Source organism: Haliaeetus leucocephalus, unplaced genomic scaffold (assembly GCF_000737465.1).
Source record: "Haliaeetus leucocephalus isolate CR32 unplaced genomic scaffold, Haliaeetus_leucocephalus-4.0 Scaffold189, whole genome shotgun sequence".
NCBI classification, from domain to species: Eukaryota; Metazoa; Chordata; class Aves; order Accipitriformes; family Accipitridae; genus Haliaeetus; species Haliaeetus leucocephalus.
In genome coordinates, this window is record NW_010972625.1 from 363,976 (window position 1) to 391,012 (window position 27,037).

A 27,037-nucleotide genomic window follows, 5' to 3' on the forward strand; every position below is an offset into this window, starting at 1 on the left:
GGTTTTCCTCACAAGTCTTTTAGTATCTTGTGTCTTGGGTTTTTAAATCGCAGCCCTTTGAGACAGTAGGTCTTACAGCTGCAGACAAAAGATGTAAATTACATCTCCTAAAGGCTTTGAAAACAGAAAGCAAATCATAAGCAAACTATATATATATATATATATAAAAGCAGGGTGTATTATCTTCTGAATTTTCTGATCTTAGGCACTTGACTCACAGTTCTAAAAGGCTCTCAAGGCCTTTTTTGTCTTTGCACGCAAAAACATCGGTGAGAGATTCTTAAGAAGCTCCGCATCCAGAACAGTTAAAATTTAAGGAAAGCATTTAAGCTTTATATTTTACACCATCCTTCCACCACAACATTGTTTGCAGGTGTCCCCAGAATAACACACCATATTCCCCAAAGCTAATATTTAAGTTTGCAGGGTTCCACAACACTGCTCTTCCCCAAACCAAACCTGCACTCCAACTCACACATCTCACCCGTGCTAAACCTAAGGGGAGGCCAGGCAGCAGGGAACAAGACCCCAGCACTCCTGTACGTTGCACAGTGAGCAAGCCGTGGTACCTTATCCCTTTCCAGCACAATGCAAGTGAGATCCACAGTCTGGTTAAGCCACAGCCAGGACAAGTCAGTCTCTGAGATGAACCAGATCGGGGCAAATTTCTCCTCTAACACTATGGACGTTTGCTCAGACAGGTAACAAACAAGTTTTTAATATTGTAAGATGGTGACTAATTGCTCTTAGGCAGAGAGGAACATTCACAGCAGAGTCTGCAGCTGGCCAGCTGGGAGCTAGCCTGCAAGCAGGGCATCCCACAGCACAGGGGGACATTCTGGCCTGAGAGAGCTGCTGGTGCCAAAAGACCTCATTTGCACTGGAACACTTTTTTTTTTTTTTTAAATATCTACAGAGCATCACAGAAACTTGACATGAGCCAAAGTCCATACAAACTTAGTACATGCACAGTTGGTATGACAAACCTCCTAAAACAGGAGTGGTTTTGACGCTCATGAGCCTTTTGCCTACAGATGTTGTGTCAGCGGTCAGCTGAACACATTTCCTTACTCGTGAGGAGACCCTAGACTGGAACGAACCGTTTTGGAAAGGGAATTAATCTCTCCTGCCAGCATCACAACAGAAATTTAAGTGAAAAGCCAAGAAAAATGTTATAGGGACACAGAAAGAAGGTAAACCCACACATCCTAACCTTCTGTCCTTTAGGCCCACCACGAACAGCTTACTGCACTGACACCCAGGGGCTGACAAAATAAGCAAACACTATTTTAACCCAACAGGCTATGCTGCCTGATCACATTTTTTCCCCAGAAGTGAGCAGCTGATTGCACAATTTTTTTTCCCACATTTTTGCAAAGACAGAAAACAGAGACTCTCAATGATACAAAATGCACACAAATAATACATGAGCAAAGCTGTAATCCTAAACAATTCTTCTGGACAAGACAAGGACATGAAAGACTTTTATAAACATCCTCTTACCTCTTTTCTTGCTTGGATAAACGTTATTTAGAAGATCTCTTTATCAATACAGGCAGCATGAAGCGTGTTTGCTTTGGTGTACTTCACACAGAGCTATCAAAAACAAAGCCATGCATACCCAGGTGTGCCTGGCGTGCTGATTTTTATGAGCTTTAGCCTGATTTTTGAGTAACAGCAGCTGTGCACTTCAGCCTCTTCCTCTCTTCTCCCCCATGCTTCAACATGCCTCACTTGCAGAGCTGACACAGTGATAGCAACAAACAATCAGGGAATTCCTCCATGCCACAAGTATCCCTTATTTTAGGAGATTTTTTTTGTTGCTTGTGAGATCTTCCACAGAATACCAAGCTTTGCACTGTTTTGTGAGATCTAAGAACAGACCCTGCCTGGGCCCTACCAGAATGGCTTGTCATTGAAAACCAAGATTTCTTCCCAATTTACCACCATCGAGCTCAGGGTTGAAGGTAATAAGCTTTTTGTATTTATATATAAAATCCATGCATGATTTCTCTCTCAATCCATCTGACAGTAACAAATAACTCAGTAATAATTTCTTGTTCTAAAAAAAAAATCCAGAGGAAAAGAAAAGGAAAGTGAATAAAAACAGACTTCTGGGGCATTTCCCGTATCACAATCTCTGCCTCAAATCCCTGTTATCTGGGAAAGGACATTCCTATGCGGAAGAGGGTTTGGGCAGAATTCAGACCTGAGCACCATCTTCCTAAAAATAGTATCTTCCACCCTTCATTTTCCCAGTGACAGCTGTATCCTGGGGTACCACTAGGTTCTTTCCAAATACATATTACAAGGGAACATCTCCACTGTATGTTCCTGCATGCTGGAAGAGTTCTCTCAGCTGCAGGGAGGATGCTGCAAATTGCCTGAAAATGTTGAAGCAGCATCCCCAACCGACTAGTCCCATGTTATGTTTCTCTACAAATTTGGGGGATTATCATTGGTTTTGGTGAATTCTCCAGCTTCTGCAGCAGGAAGTTTCCCCTTGCCCTAGGAAGAGGAAAAGCTTCTGCAAGTGTGAATAAACCAACAAGAGAATTGCAGGAAGGGGTTTTTTTCCAAATTACCCCATAAAATCCCTGCACCATATATCATAGGTGCACAAGCTTTCATAAAACAAGAGTCAGTAAAGCAGCAGCTCTTGAACATAATTTGCCCCTGCGCCCTGGCATGGGCTGTGTGTTGTGTGGGTGCCCACACCACTCCAGGATCTCGCTCTGCAGAGCAGCATCATGGATCCCCCACTCCTGCCCGACCCCGGCCTCAACATTGCCACAGAGGAGTCGCCTACGTTTGAAAGATCAGTCCTAATATGCCCAACCCATAACAATTTCATTTCAGAGAAACAAGCTGGGAAGTTGCAGAAAAAAGCCACTTCTGTAAGTATACTAGTGTGTTTTTAATTCATTTTAGTAGTAGTTACTTATTAGTTATTACATTTTACTTTAGTTTTCTGCATCTTCTTACCTGCAGAATTTGGGGTTCTTCAAAATGCAGAAACTAAGGCTAGCAAGTGCAGAAGCCATTACTGTAGACCCTTACTCCTTCTGACATTAAAAATACCCTTTTCTCCATCTGAGGACATCAGGCATCACTGCTCAACAGTCTCCACACCGAGGCTTGGATGTCATAGGGTATCCAAGAATGTGAGTTAAGCCATTTGCAACCAGTTCAATAGGCTGTGTTGGTATCAGGTAGGTTATAGGTACTGGGCTGTATTTATTAGGATTTCTCCTTTGTATAAAGGGACTAAACCAGAGGTGTGAAAAAGTAATTGCTAGCTTCTGGAAATATGAGATGGTTCAGTTCTGCTATGTCTGTTTAATGACTAGTAAAGATTGTTTATTCTCTCATATGCTCCTGTGCCATGAAGACTGCCTTACGTATGCTCAAAGAAAATGAATCTGCTTTATCTTGACACCTCTGATAAATTCTGGCTCTGTAGTAATCCTGTTTACTTGTTTTGCTTGCAAATGGTAAGATGTAATGAAGAGAATATTTATTACTAGAGTTGGTTGGGAATAGTTCCACAAAACTTTTTTTCTTGCCAAAAAAATGTGTTAAGTCAAAATAGAAACTTTTTTGCGGGGAAACAGTTTCAATGCATTTCTCAACAGAAAGTACTGGGGAAAAATGTTGAGAAAATTTCATTTTTACAGTTTGAAAACAAAAATAATCCTGAAGTTTGAAATTACTTTTTCATTTCTATATTTAACAAAGCAGTAGCAAAAAAAAAGTTGTATTAAAAATTATATAGAAATCAAAGATTTCAAGACATCAGAATGACCCAAATTGATACAAACTTATTTCTTGTTAAGATTTTTAGTTTATATAGGCCTTTTGACATTTTTACACTTTCTGAGATTTCACACAGGAAAAAAGAAATAGACTCCTGAATAACAGTTGTGGGCTAGAAAAGCTGTTTTCCACCTAGCACTAGTTATGCTATTAGGCTAGCAGTGAAAGAGAGAGAGACACCATGTTACGTTCTGGATCTAACAACTTCTTCTATCATGCTAAGATAAAAATGTGTGAACATCAACCACATGGAATACAAGTTCTTTGTTTTTCTTTTCCTAATGAACTGTGCAAAGAATGCAACATAATTATGCCTTCAAAAGAAACTACTACACTACCAGAAATACTAAAAAAGCTCTGTTCTTTGGCTGGCACCCATCTCTGCAAATGCTGTCACAACAGTCTCCAAACTGTCACTTCAGCAACTGCCCCTCATGAGAAAAACATATTTCTTCTAATTAGACAAAATTCTAACTCCATGTTTGAAGAGTATAATTTAATCTTTTCTCTAGAAACTCATTAACCACTTGAGTTTAATTATTAACATTTGCTTTAAAAATTCACTGAATTAACTACCAATTGTGTGAGTGCAGCTACTGCTTTGGCGAGATGATGCTTATTGCTGCGGTACATGGGCATGCCACCAGGGGATGTGGTGTGGTCCACCGTCCACCTAAGAAACTCGTCTGCATGTCAAAGAGATGTAGGTTCTACCTCTGGGTCTGCCATTGGCTCACTGGATGACTTTGAGCAGGTTAACCCCTTTTCCTTTCTAAACCTATTTAGGATGGTCTGGCCATGAATCATTTGGAGCTGGGACTTCTCCACTTTCTCCTCTTTCAGTCCCACCATGCTTAATAAAGTGCCCAATACAATAGGACATCGAGGTCATCATTGCAATAATAACTGATGGCAAGGAAGATAGGTTTCAGTATTCGGGGAACATGCTCCTGATGTTGTATCTGGTAAAGTGAAGCTCCCAATATGAGAAAAAAACATCAAAATTCATGCCTAGGTAGGGCTAATGCCAGGGTTACTCATGCCAGGACTCCCACAGGGCCCAGAGCAGCAAAGCACTTCGTCTTCTGGGATAAAACTGAACAATACCAATTCCTCGATGGAAACCTTTCAAAGAAGTAGAAATCAATGATGTATTCAGTAACAAACAGGTTTTCAAACAGCATTGTAAACACTGAATGCACAGACGCATGCTTCCACTTGGCCTCAGTTATAAAATGCAGTGATTTACAAATTCAGGGTGTCCAGGACACAAGTGGGGTGATGCAGAGTACAGGGAACTCCCTTTTTTCAGATGCAGAAAGATACCATCAGAAAGCCATTTTCTCACAAAACTTCTTAATTTTGATTAAAAAAAAAACCAACCGAACAAAAAAATGCCAAACGACTAACTACTTTTAGTTTAAATCAGGCGACTACATGCGTTCAATGCTTCTTTTAAAAATAAATAGACACAAGGTTCCATGGGTTTTTTCAGTCTCATGGGCTGCATTTCTCATAGCATCTATGGGTTAGTACCTCCATGTTAAATATTTTCTGAGTCCTTTTAAATTCTCCAGCTGGTATTTGCTGCAGTGTTTTGGATTTGCAGAAATGTGTGAAACTCCCCAGGAGACTGAAGGGCTCCAGCACCAGTTCTCTGCTATTTGGATACTAACTCCAACATTTTTGCTTGGCAGCAAAAGAATTTACCAAAAGTTACTTTTTTGTTACCAGATTTGACACGCTTAAGCAGCCTTAAAAAAATCAGTGATATAAAGGAGGTAGCTGAAAAATAAACCTTTCCAAGTTCCCAGTGTCATAAGATATTTTTGGATGAATAAAGGCATAAACTTATGCAAGATTCTACGTAAACTGTAATATCAGTCTGCATGAGACTCAGGTGCTTTTGTTATTTCTGCATTTGGTAAATTCAGGCATAACAATTCCTGATGTCCTTCGGCTTTTACAAACAGGTATGACTGACAGCCTCTAAATGTTCTGCTTTTCATAACAACCGTGATTGACAGCCCCTTGGTGTATAGCCCAGTTAGCCTAACAATGTTATTGTTCTCTAATAATTACCTGATAATTTTTTTTTTATGTGTTGCTGTTAGTTATGGTTCAACTAAGTAAGAGTCCTCAGAACTTTTCAAAAGTTTATTTAACTTGCGTTGATTTGGGGCTGCCTTTTCTCCAAGCCTGATTCTGTGGCAGCACTGAGATTGCAGACGTTAGTGCCCAAGGTGCATTGGCTGTCAATCTACCTGTAATTGATGCTTTCCCTGGAAAACAGAACACATTAAAGCCCAAATATGTGACAATCTGTGTGTCATTTTGGCATGTATCACTCACACAGTTTTTGTACAAAAGGAAATGTTTCTTAAGTTAATAGTCCCTGGAGCATAAGAATATAGCTAGTAGTTTGTATGCATCTAGGGCCAGAGCCTTGTGTAGGATGCATGCCTGTAGCTGAGCTCAGTTCAGCACAGTTTATTACTTCCAAGCTGCTCAAGATGGCAGCTTCTTTAACTTCTGCTGAAAGCAGTAATTGAGATTTTTCTTTACAGAAAGATCATCCTCAAGAACACTCAGCCAGGGGACTGACTTGAGTGAATCACTAGCAGAAAATCATGACCCAGTAGGGTCACTTCTCTGATTATTTTCTGGTACCTACAAAATAAAATGAATTACATTCTTTTTATATGAAGTGAGTCCACGGTAGTGCTGTAAACTAGAGAATGACAATCCTAGGTAGAAAATGCTCAACACTTTTACCCTTGTACTAGGCATAAATCCAATCTGGCATTCTTCTGAAATTTCAAAGTGTACCTTTTTCATCCCTGTCTTGATTTTCAGATAGGATGGAAGCAGGCAGGGCAGAAAAATGAAAAACCACATTGTCTCAGATTTCCAGCTGAGGAAGACTCAAGAATCTCCTGGATTTTTGCACACCTATAAAATTGAACTTGGCAGAGCAGCTTGAAGTTGAACAAAACATTACTCCCACATCAAAGTAGTATTAGCAATGAACCTTAGCCTGGGTGGCTAGTTTGCCGATTACAAACCACAACACCTATTTCGGAAACTTTGGGAATGTTTTTCTTGAGCATGTTGAAAAAAATGAAAAAAACCCCCACCTACCCTGCAAGAAAGGCAAAAAAAAAAAAGATTTCTGTCAGAGAGCTATTAAAAGTATATTATTAGATCATATTTAGTTACTCATAAAAGCAACAATAAAAGAAAAAAGCCCTTGAAGAAGAAAGCATGCTCAGTCTAGGTCTTTCCAAACGTTTCCAGTTGGCACTGGGGTGCTGAAAATAAAAAGTAGGCATCAGAAGGAGAAAGCTGAGTGTCCTTCTGGGACTTTGATTTTTGAAACCAGAACTGTAGACCTTGAGCACAGTTTTGTAGTTCACCAGTTTGGTTGCCTTTTCAAGAACTGGTCTAAAGTTTGGCCTTTGCACCAAGGTACACTATGCATCACCAAACATACTACAGATCCAGGGCTTGGATTTGTATACATAACACTGAATATAAAGTTTTTTGTTCACATTTACTGCAAATGAAAGCAAGTACACAATGCGCAGATTGTATAGCCAAATGGGCTAATTCTGCTCATAAACATTTGTTCACACATATTTAGGGGCTACGTTGGGGCCAATTGAACAGTTGGGCCTCTATTCTTTGTTAATTTGCTTTCCAGTACTTCTGAATTTTACCAACATATTTATAGAACTGGCCATTTCAATAATGTATTATCTATGGTCCTGATCCTAACCTCTAATTATCTACAGAGCCAGTTCCGTTATCGAGTATTTTTCTCTTAATGGAAACATACCAGGCATTTTCTAAAAGTTGGTTTGGGGTTGATAAATTGTGTACAGAATGATAGTGAGGTAATGAATCATTGCAATGACAGCTCACTGTCTCACTACAGACTGAGGAAACTACTCATTGCATACTAGATACAAAGCAGAGCACAAAAAAATTCAGCTATCTGTAACTTATGCAAACACCATGAGCAAGAGCTAAAAAACGGCTTCTCACAGATCTTAAGTCAATGGTATCTTTGACCCCTTTTTTCAAGGACTTTCAGGATGCCTTACTGAGTTCTCAGCCCATCATCCTGCAATCCCTCACCTCCAGCTCGGGCTCAGAGACTCCTGTGAATCACCTCGGCATGTCCAAAGTCTGTTTTGGCACCTAGAGCTCTATTCTTCCACGTGCACACAAGCTCTGGCTGCTCACCAAAATGCATGTCAGAGAATGGAATAACCACCGTACAGGTAAACGCTTTTGGGGGCACAGAGAGGGTAGGGAGGACCCATGCTTAATACTTAGGGACCTACCCCACCACCAGCAGCAAGAAAGACGTTTCCAAACAGATGAGAGCAATGTGCTTCTCTGCTATCTAAGGCACAGCGATATGTGGAAAACAGGCACTGAAAAAAACAGCATTTTCAAACTGGCAGAGATGCTGGTTTGAAGGCAATAACAATCTCTTGTGGATCCAGGACTTTTTAAAATCTTTAAAGCAACTGGACTCCTTCTGGTGCTTCATACAAGATTCCCAGACATTTCCCTAGCACAGATCAACCCCTACCTGGCACCTTGTCTTGTGGATCCTGTCATTCCTACACTTCACAGATGCATGGTTAGTCTTGGGGCAATTCTGCTGCATGGAAGAGTAAGATGAAGAAAGTATTTCCTGTACTTTTAGGATTAGAAATGAAGAACAGAAGCCACATCAACAGCCAATTCTTCACAGACTACCAGCTGTCCACAAACAAGCCGAAGAAAATCCTGCATATTGAAGAAGTGTTAGCACCATCTAACAAAAGCTCATATCAAACAGCTACATAACTACAGTGTATGTGGTACTAGATATATCAAATCAAGACAAATTAATGCTCAGTTTTGAGGTTCTTCTCTGAAGTGGGTGGGATAAGCTTTTCCTTTAGCTTTTGCTGTGTTTCAGTTCATTTGCCTCATCCCGATCCCACCAGTTCTACTCCGTGATCCCATAAACCCCAGATAAAACTCCAGAAAACAATCAATTAGATAAATATATTATTTCTTACTCGATACAAGTTACTGATTCATCTAAGTTTATTCAGTATGTTCATGGTCCTCAGTAGTTTTGATGACCCTCACTTTCACTTCAATTTTATAACAACAGAGGAATCTTTAGCACTATTTTACGTTTCATTGTGGGAGAAAATTGAGTACTGTCAGTTAAGGCAATCTTAAATCTTGACTGAATTACTTTTGTCCTCTCTAATTATTACTTTACCAACAGATACATTTCTGGCATCCTCCTCCCATTCATGTTTCCTTATGATCACATTCTGAAACCAGATGCTAATGAATCAGAATTTATCTAATTTCCAATTTCACTAATTATTTATCAGATCAGCTAAATCAGTTTCATTTAGAATTATAGGCTTAGTTACATAACACGGATTTTTCTCTATATTAAAAATGTTAAGCTGCCTAAAAGTAACTAATATACTAAATTTTAATCTCTGTTCAAGCTCCAAATATATTATTAATAAGTGATCTTAAATTGACAAGAACATGCTTAATTCTAGACATATCCTTTTAATTCAAAATTAATTAAACAAGAATAGAAAAAGCAAATTGCGTTATTGAGTATAACAGAACCTGCAAAATCACACTAAAGCATTTTAACATTCCAGAGACAATACTGAAGCCAGCCTGGTTTTTTTATCTTCAAAAATGCTATGAAATATGAACATACTAATCTTGACAACAAATGAGACAAAAGTTAAGGTGCTGAAAGATGCATAGACCTTCAACTGCCAGAGGTTAGCTCCAGAGATGGGAACGTTGCAGGTATCAAGGAACAGCATTAGTGTCAGAGCCTGGCAAGTGGGACACTGCATCGCGTGGTCACACCAGCTCCAGGAAGGGGCCAGCTCCATTGCTTATTGCACACACTTCCTTAATTAGATCCTGAGAACCTTAAAACATTGTTTTTTAAAAAGTGTGTTTGCATTATTAAAAGAAAATTATCTTCCCCTGTGACAAATAATATGGGACATCTGCTCTTCACAGGTGTGCTCCCAGTCTTAAAACCACAACTGAGCATTTCCCCAAATAACTCCTGCTGAATTTATCACCTGCCCTTACATTTTCCAATCTTCCGCATGTGGGAAGGCAGACTAAATAACCACAATAACATCTTCTGATACCATGTCTTTGAAGCAACATCATTCCACCCTTACAGGTTTCCTAAGTCTGAGGCAGCTCTGCAGAGAATGAGCGGGTACGCTGTGCAACTGGGGAGTGAAGTTCCTCGGCTCAAGAGGGAGCAGCTCATGCTGTCAGTTCAGGAGTCTCCAGCCTTGCTCCCATGCCGTGCGTCACTCATACCCAAGCATGATTTCTTCCCGAGGCAAAATCACACCACTTGCTCTTTGCAGATTAGCACTTGGCTGTTCAATCCGTATTTCTCTGCTTCAGCTCACCAAGCAACACCGAGTACTTTAGGTCTTTCAGTCATCCTAAATCCCATCACTATTAACAAGAGAAACACACTGTTGGTTTTTTTGGTTTTGTGGACCATTTTTCTAGCCTGAGGATTTGGGGGCATTTCAGCAAAGTGGAAAAGAACGGAGCAATGACATTATTTTTGTCCCATTTCCAGGCAGAGAGCCAGTTCTCAGAATTTTTCTGAGAAGCCAATTGATTCATGCTTGTCTCAAGTCCCAGCATCCTTATGAGAAGCTGTCAGAGGGCAGCCAAAATAGTACAATTGCTTCACCTACTGCCAAACACTGAGATAAAAGGCCACTCTGTTTCAATCATAAACAAAACCAGGGAACTGTCACAGAGCAAACAGCCTTCCCCGAAATTCATATTGCACCCAGAAGTTCACCAATCAGTTAGTCATTGCTGTAAATCAACATGACTAATAAGGTCATCTCCGCATCTTACTGAAACTGATGCTTTTCCGCCTATGGGTTGGTTTGACCCAAGGCAACACTGGTGAACTGCACAGCAGGGTGGAGAGTCATGTTGAAGAAACCTCCCCACAAGATCCTCAGCAGGTCTTGCTTTAAGCCAGGCTTGAAGGTGTTGTGTGGCTAATACTGCCAAGTTTCCACTTACATACCCGGTCAGTGGCAGGAGCCGTGCAAGCTGCCAAAATGGGAGGGGAAGAAAGAGCAAAATGGAGAACACCACAGCCTGTGTTTCTTTTGGCTTTGCAGTCTTAGAAACCAGCTTGTGTCAGATACAGAGAGAAATGGGACTATAATTTAGACGTGTTCCTTCTTTAGGTGAACTAACTCACCTGCTCATATTTCAAAGCATCCTTAAGATGCCAATATATTGGTATATCTTCACAGGAAAAATTCTACAGAAAGACCAACAGCTAATTTAGCAGGACTCCTTCATTACAAGTGCTTACGCAGCAACTCAATTATCCACAGACTCTCAGACAACCTTTCAGCCATACAATGTCTGTACAACCCTGGTAAACACACTTATATTCACTTTACAAGTAGATAAATCAAGACCTACTATCTTGGAAATAAAATCTGAGAGCAGCAGTAGAGCAAACAATGTACCCCAGCTGGGTTCATCCCTGATTTCTCACTACAGAAAGCCTGCACTGCACACACTCAAAGTTTTCAAGCTTTTTTTCTCAGCCACGAGAGCAAAGCACACCCTTCTGTATAAACTGGAACTCTTTGATAACCACTCTGCTTGCCAGACTACAAGCAGTAACAGAAAGGCAGAAAATAGAGAGAGATAATAAAATTAAGATAGTCGGGAATGTATTTCACAGAACTTTCATGCTTCAGTGCTGTTTCATCAGATACCTGAGGGAAAGCATGACTTTGGGCATGTTTTGGACTGGCTATTCATCATGCCTGAAATACATCACTTGGAAGTAAGCTGTATCAGTTCACCCGCCCAGCTTTTTCTTTTTTTTTTTTTTTTTCCCCAGTTGAATTGGTTTACTACGAGTTCGGTGAAGGCAAGAACTAATGCAAGAGAAGTGCTGGGAGCATACAGCCCTGAGTGAAAGCATGGTGGGGAAACCTGAGCAGGACCACTCCTTTCAAGAGCAGTTAGATGCTCAGCAGTTAGTTGAGCAGAGGAGCTCAACTTGTGTTACGCAACTTTAATGTAACTTGAGTATCATTGCTGTTCTATGCAACCAACATGGAAATATATTCTTTACAGTTGCCTGGCACAGCCTAAGCTAGATGCCTGAATGTCAGCAGCATAAGAATGTCTGAAAACCACATGATGGCTCACGGACCATGTCTGTTGTGAATTTAAAGCAATTGTAATGTCTGAGACAGTTCTTCAATGCTCATAACTGAATTCAAATTAAAAGCAACAACCAAGAGACACAAGCCTGAGCATCTCTGCCTGAGGCAGAAGAATTGATATATTAACTAAAGGATAAGGTGGAACACATCGTACCTCAGGAAATGCATTTGCTCCAGAACACATTGAGACTGTCAACAATTTGGCTTGGATGTTTATAGCACAGTACACAAAAGAAAATCATTACCATGCCACAGTATGCAATAAAACTGGGCTTTAACACTCACAGTAATGCTATAGAGAGGAAAGGTACATGGCCAGCACCTAAAAAAAAAAAGTTCCTGGGCTGGGAATGCAAGGGATTAAATTTTATAGTTCATGTTATGTGAAGAGGTCAGATTAGATGACAAGGTTTCTTCGGGCATGAGAAAGTACTGTTTGATTCTGCTGCTTATAATCTGTTATGACTGTTCTTCATTTCTCCATCACCTATGTACACACACAACACGTATGTTACAATGCTGTCCTCGTACATACCCTGTCCACCACGGGGAGTCCTTCAGCTGACAGAGCCAGAACTGCCTGCAGAGCTCCACATGAACAACATAAGGAACAAAACTTGGGTATGGACAAGAGCTCTGCTGTAAAGGCAGCTCAAGGGTTTGGCAATCAAAATAAATCTTGTACTACAAATTGGGGCTTGACTACATCTTTTAATTAACCAAAAAATCTACAGTACAATAATTATTTAGTATTCCAGGACAAAATTTGCTTGTTCTACTTAAAGCAACATCGAAGAAAGAACAAATTAAGGCCTAAAGAAAAATGCAGTGCATTTTCTATGAAGGAGAATAAAATTTGTTGCTCAATGGCATAGAATACTACTAATTTAGAGGTAAGAGGTGTATTCAAAAGACATCTATATAGGCAAAAGTTACATCATCCATAGTTAAAACTACCTCAAGTTATATGGTATGTGGCTATTAAGTTCATGACAGCAGTACACTACTGACTGCCCAAAGAATACATTTCTCTCTCTAGAAAATTCAGTAAATAACTGTTCATCTCAAAGGTTTTATATTTTCCTGTGAAAAGCTAGGAGTAGCCAATACCATGACATGATGGTAAACTAGAGAAATCCTCCAGTAACCTACAGAAATCCTCCAATACTTCTCAAAAAAATGCCCTGTTAGACCTATTGGACTCATTGCCACAGAATGTCATGAATACTAAATTTTAGATGAGTTCAAAAAGCAATTAAACAAAACAGTGAGGAAAAAAAAAAAATCTATTCAGGGCTATTAAACAGGATAATACCAGATCTGGCTTAGGAAGTACCTAAGCAGAAATTGCTGGAGTCTGGGAGACTGCAGTGGTGAGGACTGTGTGCTTGCTCTTGGCCCAGTGCTCTTCCCTAAGCAGTTTTTTACTGGTCACTGTTGGAAACAGTCCAACATGGAAACATCCAGTGGGCTGGATGGACCTTTGGATTGACCCAGTAGAGACACTCTAATGCCAAGAGCTCACAAGAGATGAGCAACTCAATATTATGCTGCTTTAATATACAAACAGCCAGATTTGGTTCTTGCATACAGAGTCTAATGAAGTCAAGGGAAAATGCATGTCTGCTACCTAGGGGTAGAGTTCACCACAGCTGAGAACAGAAGCACACTTTGGACATTTAAATGACATCTTCTTTTTGTTACTGCATCCAAGCTATTATGCTAAAAAATTCACCAGAAGAAATCAGTACATGCAGCAGATGACAGTTTTTTGGGGGCAGGTGGAGTGGCTTTTGTTGTTTTAAAGAAACTAAACAAGCTCACTGAAGCCAAACCAAATCAAAGCCCTCAAATATAAAAATAATTTCCCTCCCTCCCCAAGGCCAAATAGTTTGGTCTCCTGATAAGAGGAAAAAGTCCAAATTCTCAGCCTGATTATAACAAATGATGCTTGGAGACCACAAGATGAAGCCCACGCTACATTAGAAATCTGTTGTGACCAGTGCCCTGGGAAACCACTCAGTCTGTTCTCTACATGGTTTGACTTCCTCACCACAAGCTGGAAGCAAGAGAACAATCCATACTGCTGGGTGTGATGTTTTTCACTGCTCTACAGTTCAACTCCTTGGAAGCTTATCTTTCCCATTTCTTACTGCTTACTGCTTTTGGAAAACGTAGATAGAAGTAATAGAAACAGAATACTAAAAGGCTTATTGCTTTTATTATCCTACTATTGGGAAGCTGATTAAAAGCACGTATCTTTTCACAGACTACCCTGGGCATTAGCACTCTCAGCTCTCTTCTTACAAAAGGTCGCCGGGCAGGGTATTAAACATAGCCTTAAGTACTGAGCACTCTTCACTTCCAGCGCAAGTATCCTTCTCATGGCAAATGACATAGGGAGTTGTTTGTCTCTAGCCCAGGAGTCCTTTTTTACTTCTTACTAAAACACAACAATAGCAACATGGATTTTCATAAAAAAAGTCACATAAAGAGCCAAAGAATGGTGGTGGGTGATGGATAGTTGCATAAGTAGCTGCAACTTCAGCTGCAGGATTTGAGCCAGATCTCTTGTTTGTGATTGTCCTTATGAGCCACCCCACCAGGCCACAGTGAAGACATGGTTGAGCTGGCTCAGTCCCCTCAACGTTTTCCTGCTGAGTGGCAATATAAAGCCAAAATAACTGTGTGAGAACCACCAGAGATATCACCTCATATTTTCACAATGCCAAACTAAAGACATTTTGCAAGGTCTGAAAATAAGGCCTTTAGTATTTTCCCATGATAATAGCAAGCTGCTCTATAATGTTATGCCTTATGTAGCTACCAGCTGCTTCGGCATGAGGTAGGATCTTCTAATGTCTCCTCCTACCACGTGGAAATGGCAAGGCATGAACCCTGATGAGTTCAATGTAAAATAGATTCTCCCAAACCCAGAAAGAGGTCAGACAGGGAGAATATGCTCCCAGTTTCCCTAGCCTGTACAAAGTACCAGTTACAAAATCTGTATGTTTAAGAATAGGTTGCAGTGGTCATCTCCCTAAGCACCTAACAGTCTTATTGTGTGGTCACACATCTCCTTTAATGTAGTAGGTTTTATTTCATACCTGTTTTGGGTAGCAATGCATGTGCTAGAACACCAGACCAATGTGGTGTTTAACTGAGGATAAGAGCAGATTGCTAAAGGACACAAATAACTCACAGTGGCTGAAGCTATTTTCTCTGATGCCATCTACCTCTACTCCTAATACATCACTGCTTTTATGGAAGAATCCCCCACAAGGTTACAGAGCACCATGCGTCAGCATCATCACTCGGAATAAAAACAGGTGAGGGTCAGCTGTTTTCCTGTTGTTATTGGCCCAAAGAAGTGAAGGAGTCCTGCTTGCTGGCAGTTGTTACGCAACAGAGATAACCCATCTTTCTGCAGTCATTTGTGGGTGTCCAGAGAAGCTAAGAATAAACCAGGAAAAGCCTCTGGAAAGGTCTGCTAAGAAGTGAGCTGAAAGAAACATCTCTCAAGATACAGCGTGCATACCCTTGCCTTAGCTTAAAGCACATCCTTATGCAACCTCTACTAGATGACTGCAGGTCATAATCACGTATTGCAGTTAAAATTACTGATTAACCTATCCAGGAAGTGTTAAAACAAGCAGAGGAAGGTAGATGTTAGGAATAATAGCTACATCCCTGTTCATATAGGATACACTAGAGTTGCTAAGCTTAAGAAAATAGGTAGGTAGGTCCGCCTGCTCATTACGGGGACTTATGAAGCAAATGGCAGCATTTTAAATCCTGCTTATCCACAAGCCGGATAAATTAGGATTTCTTTCTTTCTTTTAATATCTTGTCTCAGAAGGGCTACAAAAATATGCAAGCATATCCAGCAGAGAAAGCAGGTCAGCATTGACCCCTGCTCAGAAGGAGAGCTGGTCAATAAAAAGAAAGAAGCCAATTAGGACATAATTGGGCACTCCTAGTCAGGAAGATACTAGGGAGAAAAGAAAGGAGAAAAGAAACATGACTATCTAAGGATGGCCGGTCTCCCCAGCAGAGGCTGGAGCAAATCTGCTGCTGTTGTGAATGAGATGCTTTTCATGTTCTTGCTAGCAAACTGAGGAAGCATGCTATGATCAAACCCTGGAAATTAAAAAAAATAAACCTGTTTTTGTGTCAGCTTTAAGCTGCTTGTTTTCCTTGTTAATAAGACCAAGAAATTTCCTTGCAAGAGAAAGCTCTATAATTCTGTAAACTTATAAAAGTTTGTGAAAGCCAGGATTACTGATTATCTTCTGAATTAATGCTGAAGCAGCTTTGGGGCAGTCTAGCAGCTAAATTAGTACTTAAACTGTACGTACAGCTCAGGATTCAAGAAGAACCGTTAACTCTTCTAAGACATGCAAAGCAAGCTTGCTATCAAGGTCTTCAGGATAAACACAATAGTCCTGGGTTTGGTCCCACTTACTCTAAGTACAATGGAATTGCAGCAATACAAAAAACTGAAAGAACAAGATTAGAAGCAAGCCCAGGTAATAAAGGCTCATATAAAATGAAAAGCTGACTTTCATTTTGTCGCACCCGAATTTTAGCAAAAGGAAAAATCTGCAATGCCTTTCAAAAGAAAACATAACAGGTAATCTAACCCACATGCCCTCCCAAATCAAAGGTCAACAACATTAACTGTACCTTTTTACATTGCCCCAAAACCACTGAATATACTGGATCTATTGAAGTGTCTAATACCAGCTAGAATCAAGAACTGCAGAAGCCACATTTGGATGAAAATGTCTCTTCTAGAAGTCACCAGATATTGGCTTCTTGCAATATTATCAAAATACCTATAGATAGAAGAAACTTTTAATTCAATTAAATTTATTTCCAGGGAAAGGAAAACAAACAAGCGAACCTCTGCTCAGCATAAAAAGCAATGATCTTTGTAATGGAGCAGAAAGAGTCATCCGCTTCTCTCTTTTCAAAGAAATAAAGCTCTGTAAATGCTGAACACATTAGTAATCTGAACCCTCTCAGTGCTCTGACTGACTTGGCCTTGGTATCAGTGGGGAGATGGAATAAAGGAAGGGCGCAAAACGAACCTGAAACTCAGTAGCTCATTTCCAGGCACTATATGGTACCAAAAAAAAGCACTGGTAAATGTTTAGCTCATCTGCTTTCACAGTGGACAAGCAACAGCTATCCTGCAGTCCATAAACTCTTGAAAAGACAAGAGGGAGAAACTACTCCGCACTGCTGAGCACAGACACAAATCAAGGGAGAATAATGGGGTCTGACTGCATCTTTCAGGCCTTTTTGGCACCCAACATGGGGCTTGAAGTGTTCGGGATAACAACAGATTTGATTGGAATGTACTAGATTGAATTTATAGCTGTTACTGTTGTTTAGCTATTAATTGGCAGGCTCCTGTGCTTGCCATGGGGCTTGCTTGCCTTACTGTAAATTAGAGTCTTGTGCTCATTAGTGGCTGCTTTTTGCTTTTGTTGCTCGCTGTACTGCTTATCATCTTACTCTGCTGTGCCTGGGAACATTTTGCTAACAGCAATGGCGATGCACCTGGGCTGGCAGATGGCCAGGGCATCACTGCTGTTTCTGTGCTGCTGTACTGGACAGGCTGAAACTCCAGTGTGAACTCGAGTCAAAGAGATTGTGACCTGTGGATGGGTCCTAACAGGAGCAGGACACCCCAAAGTGTCTGTGGCCGTGGATAAGCCCATGCCAGAGTAGGTACATCTCAAAGCATCTGGGGCCATGGTTATGTCTGTGCCACAGCAGGTATACCTCTGAAGGGATTGTGGCCCAAGGATAAGTCCACGCTGGAGAAGGTACACCTTGAAGCATCAGTGGCTGTGTATGAGATCACGCTGGAGCAACTCACAGTGTGTGACCATGGATAAGCCCACGACAGAGCGGGTACACCCCTGGAGGGACTGCAGCCATGGGTAAGGCCATGTTGGAGCAGGTTTACTTCTGAAGGGACTGTGGTTGTGGGTAAAGCCACGCTGGAGCACATCTATCTCTGAAGGCATTGTGGCCCATGGAGAAGGCCATACCGGAACAGGTGCACCTCAAAGTGACTGTGGCTGTGGATAAGTCTATGCCACAGCAGGTATACCCCTGGAGAGTCTGTGGCTCTGTATTGGTTTTGTGTGGCAAGGTTTTGGTAGTGGGGGTTTGGGGGTTACAGGGGTGGCTTCTGTAAGAAGCTGCTGGAAGCTTCCCCTGTGTTTGAGAGAGAGCGAGCCCATACCAGCCGCTCTAAGACGGACCCGCTGCCGGCCACGGCCGAGCCAATCAGTGATAGTGGTAACGCCTTTGTGATAACATTTTTAAGAAGGAAAAAAAGTGGGGAGAGTGAGAACAGCCGCCAGAGAGAGGAGTGAGAACATGTAAGAGAAACAAGCCTGCGGACACCAAAGTCAGTGAAGAAGGGAGGGGTGGAGGGAAGGTGTTCTGAGATTTCGTTTTATTTCTCATTACCTTACTCTGGTTGATTTGTAATAAATTGAGTTAATTTTCCCAAATTGAGTCTGTTTTGCCCGTGACGGTAATTAGTGAATGATCTCTCCTGTCCTTATCTCGACCCGCAAGCTTTTTGTTATATTTTTCTCTCCCCTGTCCAGCTGAGGATGGGGGAGTGATAGAACGGCTTTGGTGGGCACCTGGCATCCAGCCAGGGTCAACCCATCACAGGCTCATAGATAAGGCTACACTTGGAGCAGGTACACCCCTAAGGGACTGCAGTCTGAAGAAATCCAAGCCAGAGCAGGGGCAAGGGGAGGAGTTCATTGCAAAGTTAAACCCTATAACCCGGCCCAAAGGGTCCAGAAGTCAAGATTGTAATGGAAATACCTTTAAATTGTTGTAACGCATCATTTGAGTTGTATGTTATAAGGGATTACTATCCACCTGAATCAGTGGAGGACAAGCCCTACAAGAAGCAGTGCAAGTACAGCAGTGACCCAACCTGAGCTGGCTTTGGTGCCTAGTAGCTCCACGCAACACACCACCTCTCCTGTCCTGAGTGACCACCATAACAGATGGAGCCCAAAGTCATTGACTAAATGAACTCAGTGGACAATTTATGGACACTTCACAGACATTTCACAGGGGTGGTCCATAGACTAAGGGAATGATATCTCTCTATTATATCGAAGGATGGGAAGAGTGGGGGTAGGTAATGAGAATGTACTGAATAGTGTGAGATCTGTGCATGATGTAAATGGTATGGAACAAGGGGTGGAGAATGTGCTGGTTTAGGCTGGGATAGAGTTCATTTTCTTCACAGTAGCTAGTATGGGGCTATGTTTTGGATTTGTGCTGAAAACAGTGTTAATAACACAGGGATGTTTTCGTTACTGCTGAGCAGTGCTTACACAGAGCCAAGGCCTTTTCTGCTCCTCACCCCACTCAACCAGTGAGGAGGCTGGGGGTGCACAAGAACCTGGGAGGGGACACAGCTGGGACAGCTGATCCCAACTGGCCAAAGGGATATTCCAGACCAGAGGATGTCATGCTCAGTATATAAAGCTGGGGAAGTAGAAGGAAAGGGGGGACGTTCAGAGTGATGGTGTTTGTCTTCCTAAGTAACCACTATGCATGATGGAGCCCTGCCTTTCTGGAGATGGCTGAACACCTGCCTGCCGATGGGAAGTGGTGAATGAATTCCTTGTTTTGCTTAGGGGGAGTGAGCAAACAGCTGTGTGGTGCTCAGTTCCCAGCTGGGGTTAAACCATGACACTCAGCTAGGTATAAGTCAGAGGGATGTGATTTCTTTGGTAATGGGCTTATCATACCTAGGACCTGCTCTTTGGCAAAGCAGAGCACTGCCCAGATTCCCTGAAGACTTAAACCTAGACATTTCATGACCTGAAGGCAGGGCCTGTACTTTCTTTGTTCTGCTCCACCCAAATAACATGGCTGGTTCTACGTACCTGGTGATAAAAAGGAAACTGGCAAACCTGTGGGTGTTATACGGAGGAAAAGGAAAAGGGATTAGCACTTCCATCTTGCTTCTGTTCCCCAGAAATGCTGGTTTCCTACCACCATTGCTTGGCAGAACACAGGAAACTTCGTATAATGAAGCAACTAATGATGAATCAACAATATGTTTAGCCTGAGAATAGGATGGAAACAGAGTAGGAACCTTAGATCAATCTCAAGCATTAGAAATGGGTTGTGTAGACAAAGAAGCAATAATTATTATGTTTTGCTGTTTTTTTCCAGGCACTAATTCATATTGTTGCATGGAAAAGAAAACCCCAAGTGTCCATTGTTTCCCCTTGCGTTTAATGGATGACTTACATACCAGCTAAAAGTTTTCAGCATCACTCCACTGAAGCATGAGGACTGGACCCATCGTTCACAGCTTTTCGTTCCTGCTCCATATACTTCCAAAACTGTGATGCTACAAGAAGTTTCCCCAACCAGTTTCCATACAGATATTCCTTCAGCTGCAATTGCTTTAGAAAAGTCCAAGACTACATATATTTTTTTAATTTATTTTTTTCTTTTTTAGGACAGAACTAAGGACCCCTAACTGGAAGCTAGATCAGAAGACACTACGGGTTGTCCATATTAGCCAGGCCTGTCTAAGGCTTTGGCACTTCATTTTAACTCTCGGGTTTCTGAAAGGTGAGCCTCAAACTGCTGCTGCATGGTTCAGTCTGTACAGAAAGTAATCACACAATAAAGAATAAACTGCAAAAAGGTATGGATAGAGTTTTAACTTTTACAAAAAGAAGCTGGCCTCATTTTTTTAACCATCATGTTCTAGGAAAATTTGCTGCAAATAAGAAGAGTGAAGTCACTGCTCTGCATAGTTCAGACTAGGTGCACAACCTGCTTAGGCTTGGCTTCAGAGCAAATCAGGAATAGGACATGGGCTGTTTTATGATGGGCATGTTTTGAATTCAAGGAAATTAACTTTTTTTTTTTCCCTCCAAAAATTACCATCCTACATCTGTATTTGAATCCACAAATGGTTCCTGATAGAACAACACTTTGATTAAGTCATCAAACAGAACACTCTCTGGCACTGGTAGCAGCAAGGCAGCAGCTGTTTCTAAGAGCAATTTTATGTCAAGTGTAAAAGCTTGCAAGCTTCAAGTTAACATTTAGCTACCTGACCAGGTTATCTTTTTCAGTAGCAAGAAATGTGGAGTCAGCAGGAATTTTTCTACCCGAAGTACACAGAAGGAAAGGAACCTCTGCCTTTCAATTCATTATTTAATATACTTGATGCAACCCTTTTGTTCACAATCTGTAGCTACACTGAGAAACATAAGTGATCCAAAACCTCCAAGGACCTTAATCATTACAGAACATGCAGGAGGAACTTGTTGACAACAGCAGCAGTAATTTAAATCTGCTGGCACTTTTGGAGACAAATAGCTCTGTATAAAATCCATCTGGAGGTGGCTTTCCCTTCTCTTGGTCTCTGAACACTGATGTCAGGACACTCTAACCCGTACCACTGGGTGATTAGCGGGGCAGTTGGTAAATCCTGTAGATGATTGCATGGAGCATGCCAGTTGGTTAGCAGGGCTTTTTGTCTCCTGAGAGAAGCACAAAGCAATTCTGCTGCAGCCATCACAAGGAGAAATGCTACCCCAGAAACAACCTGTGTGCTTCTTCACAGCATTTTTACTGCTAGACAGCAACCATGGATTTTTCATGGAAATAGTTACTCTCTCCAAAATTACAAATCTTCACTATCAAAATCTACAAGCAATGGTGTTAAGGCTTTTTTTGTTTTTCCACCAGAAAGTTATTTTCTCACGAATTTTTAGACAAATTCTAACAAATCATTCTCACTCCTGCCAGGAGAGGAAAACCAAATGTTTTCCTTGAGTAGAACTTGCATAACAGTCTCCACATCCTCTTTAATGTCATTTCTGGAATAAACATCTTTTTAAAGTTTGTTCTTTGATGGACCTGTCCAAGTACTAGGAATTTCCTAAAGAACAAGATAAGAGTCTGGCTTTTGAAACATTCACTGGTTACCTCTGCTGCCAATGCCAGCCCATTTGTCACTGATTCTTGTCCTACCTGCTCTTGAGAACTCTCTCTGAAAATAAACTGGCCACTTGGATCTGTTGCTCCCCAAATCTCTACAGGATCAAGGACTCATTGACAAAACTAGCAATGACGCAGAGTGCTGGGGCAAAAAACACCCCACCTCTACCTGCATCAGAGGAGGATGTGCTGCAGCAGTCTGAGACTTCACAAGTCTCACATCACCAGTGAGACACCCATAGGGTCTTGTCCTTGTGTGTGGACCTCTGTCTCCTTGCTACCTGCTACAGTGTTGCTCAAAACATCCTCCAAGATTGGTACCTACCAGTTTCATAGTTTGTAAACCTCAAAACACTTTTCTGGATTTTAAGGTACAAGGGTAGTACATTAAAAGTCAAGAGGCTTAAAGACAAGACTATGAAAGGGAGATAAACCATCTTTGTTATAATTTTTTTAGATTAAGTCTACAGGAGCTTTTATGAAGCTAGTGAAAATCTTCTACATGAACCTTTAGGGCTCATCAATTTAAAATCATTTTCTTTCTGCTCCCTCCTCACTAAAAACAATGCTGAAAAGTTGCCAGCAATGTAATCTAGCCTGTGAAAAGCACCAAAAAGGCTTCTATGCCTACAAGTAACAGCACAGCTCCTCAAGGCACATCACTTCTGCTCCTTGTTGTATTTTTCCATATTATTAATTTAAATAGGCAGTAACCTTTATCACATGAAATCAAGATGGCAAAACATTAGATGTGATATGTGTGCTGGGCTTGGACTGCCTTGCTGTGAACTGCAGGAAAAAGTGGTGCCTTGAGATTCCCCGAGTTTGAAACAGGAGAACCCGTGTTACTTGTCCCCCTGCTCCCAGCTTCAAGGGAAGCTTTGCCCCACATCTTCTTTTCCACATAGCAGCCCACAGCAACCAAGTCAAGTGAGCAAACCTCTGCAGGAGTTCACCCTAAATAACATGTTGGTGCTGTTGCTGAACAGCAGTGAGCACCTCACCAGCACAGCTACAGGAACTTGATCCTTACCGTAATACTTATGCTTTCAAAATATTATAAGCAACTGATAATCAGAACAAAAGCAAAGCTAAAAACCACACAGCCAAGACCTTGGGATTAACATTGCAACTACAGACAAGCCTACCCTTCCCTTTGTTTTTATGCAGTATTTCATCCCAAATTTTGTTTGCCAGTAAACTTTTCAAAATAGAAAGCAGTATCATTTGTGTTTGTGCAATATCCAGCATCATGGGACCTTGCTGGTTGGAAGGTACAGAAACTGCACTGTTAAATGTGTGTTCAAGAACACAGGTAAGTATTCTCTCATTTGCAAAAAGAATGAGGAAAAACTATAAAATAAGTGCCTGAAGCTTGAGATTAGATAAAAGTTCTAAGAGTCACTAAACATATCTAATTAGCAGAATGCACAGAAACACTGATCCACTGATACTTCATGGGAGAGTGAGAAACTTCTGTGTCTGGGTGAGATTACCTAGACTCAGCACATCTGGAGGGCAAGGTACAAGACCAGTGCCATCCCATTGGCACTGGTGTGTTCCCAGAGACACCCACAACCTGATTGCACGGGCTGGCAGGCAGAAGGGTGCAGGCAAACAAACACTTATCTGGCCCCTTCTTCCCCTTTGTAGAAGAGAGCAGAGAGACCTGGCTCCTTCCCTGCTCCAGAGGAAGGAGGTACAGAGCTAGGAAGGCAACACTTGCTGCCTTGCCAGCAGCACAGCAGAAATATCTTCCTCAGTTCCCAATGGTTTTAGCTGCATTGGTCTGCAGGGAAACACTCAGAAAAATGTCTCTGCTCAATGTCCAGCTCTGCAGTGTCAATCTCAAATTCAAAAGCATTTCAAATGCAGGATCATGGAAGAGGATGCAAAACCAGCTCAGTCCTGTAGTAGCAGGGAAGAAGAAATGCTGGCAATAATGGAAAGGCATCATCAGTACTATTGTGATAAAATGTTTGTAATTACTACACTGGCAATTTTTGCAAATGGGTTGGCTTAGAGACAGGTCTCTTGCACTGATTACTAGATTATTTTCTTTACAAAGGTCTAAGTGGCTCTGTTTTCCAGATGAATAGCCTGAAGCCACTTGGTTCAGAGCTTTAGTCCCCTGAGATTCACCTTGGACAGTAAAGAAATGAGACAGATGAACACTAAACTATTCTGTGTATGAACCCAGCAGTGTTTTGGCTGATGAGAACACTTTAGGTAAAGTACCTTTCAATTTCAAATAAAGACAGAGATGAGCTGGGGTTAGTTAAAAGTTACAAGAAGTCAGAAGCAGCATTTGCTAATAAAGCATTTTAAACCAAGTAAACCTTTCTAAAGAGAATCTTGGGTTCACCACATCTCACCTCATCTGGGAGAGCTGCCTTGCCAGGCAAATTAAGGGCAGTGGGTTGGCATTGGCACTTCCCCAATCCAGCCAACCCAGCCATTGCCAGACTTCTGGACTGCCCTCTCCCCCTCGCCTGCACCCAAGGAGCAGCATTTTTTTTTTATCTGAACATAAAAGAATACATTTGCCCAGCATTTACTGATCAACACTTACTTGTTTCTTGAAAGACAGCACCTGCACTCAGGGAGGGAAGCTCTTTGCAGCTGCCTGCACATCTGGCGCGTGGTGATGCAGGGCTGCTGGTACAGACGAAAGCAGGGAGAGGCTGTGAGGGAACAGGGTGAGTTGCTCTCACACGGTACCACTTAGACACAGGTTTCCATCAGCTTTTGCTAACATGGAAAAGGTCCCGGGCAGCACAGCAGAAAACAGCAAAGTTCAGCCCCTCTGGTAGCTACTCCAAAGAGGATTTGAGGCCAGTGAATGGTGATGAGCTAGGAAAGTTTGCTCCGCCTGTGACTCAGGGTCTTGCTAGCATGCCTCAGTGGGCTTGTTTCGAAGCACTCTGCACTTGTGGATGGCTCCGAGCTGAAGGGCTTACCTGAGAGGAGACTCAAATACACCAGGGAGACCTTTGGGGAAAGAGAGAGAGAGGGAGAGAGAAGGAATGAAGAACAATGTTCATCCTTGAAATTTAAATCTATCTGTGGCTTCTACACAGTACATTTCAAACATCCCCATTAAATTATTCCATTAGATAAAATCCTATTAATCGGATGACTTGGTCAGCTGTGGCCTACTCAGAATTTGTTGTGGTTTTAGTATTTTGTCATCAAACATAGTGCTGGTTAATTCAAACCTCACAACACCAAGCAAAAATTGCCCATTATTAACAGTTTCATATACAAGCAGCTTTCATCACACAAACACCAGGAAGGGCTCACACCACTCTGCACTCCACTTTACTTGTTTATTTAGTCTGGTTTACCTCTGAATTTCTTCTGTGGGCTCAACTGACACAAGCTCGCGCATGCCTGAATTGCTCCTCTGCAAACACAAGAAACCAGCTCCAGCCAGAAAACTTTAATCTGTCACCAAAGTTTTTCAGCAGTCAGACCCCTAAGAATTAACTTTGGTAATTAAAATAGCGTATCTGACAAATTAGCAGAAGGGGATATACCAGCATATTTCTGTGCAACAGGGAGAATTTCTGCCTTCTGCAGTCACCAGTGGACTAGCAAAGCCAGTATAGCATGACGCATGATGTTTCAGCATCCCCGGAATAGAAAAGTAAGTAATCCAAGACACCCACAAACAGAAACAAATTCAAAAGGTCATTAAAAAGCTGCTAAGCCTCACAAAATTAAATAAATGCATTAATTAATTAAAACACGTATGAAACAGCAGAGTTGAATTTTGCTGTAGTAGTATCACATGGCTTTGGAAACTGCCATTCAGTAATCCAACCAAAACTTGGCATGTTTCCATCTCTGCTTTTTCTCGCTGCTTATGTCTACAGCATCATCATATACCCATCTGAAACATCAGGAAGACATGAAAAACAGGATGGAGGGATTCAAGAGAATTAATACTAGTATCTAACTTTCATCCTGTTCTTTTCATTCACGAATCTCAAACTCATTTATCCAAGATAGTGAATAGTATCCTTTTGCAAGAGTGAATTGTAGCCATGAGCCACTACATGTATCATGGAACACAGCACAGCTGGCACGGGTAGTCAGTCCAGTACGGGAGCCTGGGCCAGGAAAGAGCATGATAGTCTGAGGAACTGAACAGCTCTTGCTCCAAAACATCACTGCTGCACAGCCTAAGAAAATAAAGTGACAAAACTCAGCAGTGCACCCTATACGCTCACGCAGACCCTAGAGCCTCAAAGCAGCACCAGCCAAGGCTCATTCTGCTAGAGGTTGTACAAGCACCCAAGAAAGATGGAAAAATCTGCCCAGGAGTTTTCTGTGGATATATAACACAATACAGAAGTGCTAAATGAGTGGGAAGGAGGAGGAGAAGCAGCAGCAGTACAAGGAAGGCTGTTAGCAGATGTGTGTTGGTTGTAGCACACAGTCTCTGTGCCATCAAACCAGCCCCAAAGCAGGATTGGCAGAGAAACAAGAGTATAGTGGAGGCACTGACATCTATAAGCATGGAAAACAGGGGAAAGTTACTGAGTGTAACTGATCTCAGCTAAACCACAGACCTACTGTCATATCAACATACCAAGTACCAACCCATCGGTGCTCTTGGAAGAGGGGAGAAAGCCAAGCGTGACGCACAGGAGACTTGCACAGTGTGTTCTTGTATAGGAGGATCCTGTGGTGGAACAGCCATTGCATGTTCTTGGCTCTGCACCACTGTCTGTTTCTAAGTACCACATAACCTCTGTCTTTAAGAAGTCCTTTTTCCAGCAAAAAGTGACTCTGAACTGGTTACTCTCCTTTACCAGACCTCCCTACATATACGACATAATTTATACTGCATACAGATCACAAATCCCAGTGAAGAC

At 41.6% G+C, this 27,037-nt stretch overlaps 1 protein-coding gene across 4 annotated transcripts in view; it reads right to left on the reverse strand.

The window, feature by feature from the left end:
* The window catches only part of HTR2C (5-hydroxytryptamine (serotonin) receptor 2C, G protein-coupled), a 97,078-nt gene that overhangs the window by 63,557 nt on the left and 6,484 nt on the right, over nt 1-27,037 (reverse strand). For all 4 annotated transcript variants that reach the window (XM_010565274.1, XM_010565271.1, XM_010565275.1 and 1 more), the window contains exon 2: nt 24,727-25,145. The gene's annotated coding sequence lies outside the window, so the exon portion shown is untranslated. The remainder of the gene's footprint in view (nt 1-24,726; nt 25,146-27,037) is intronic.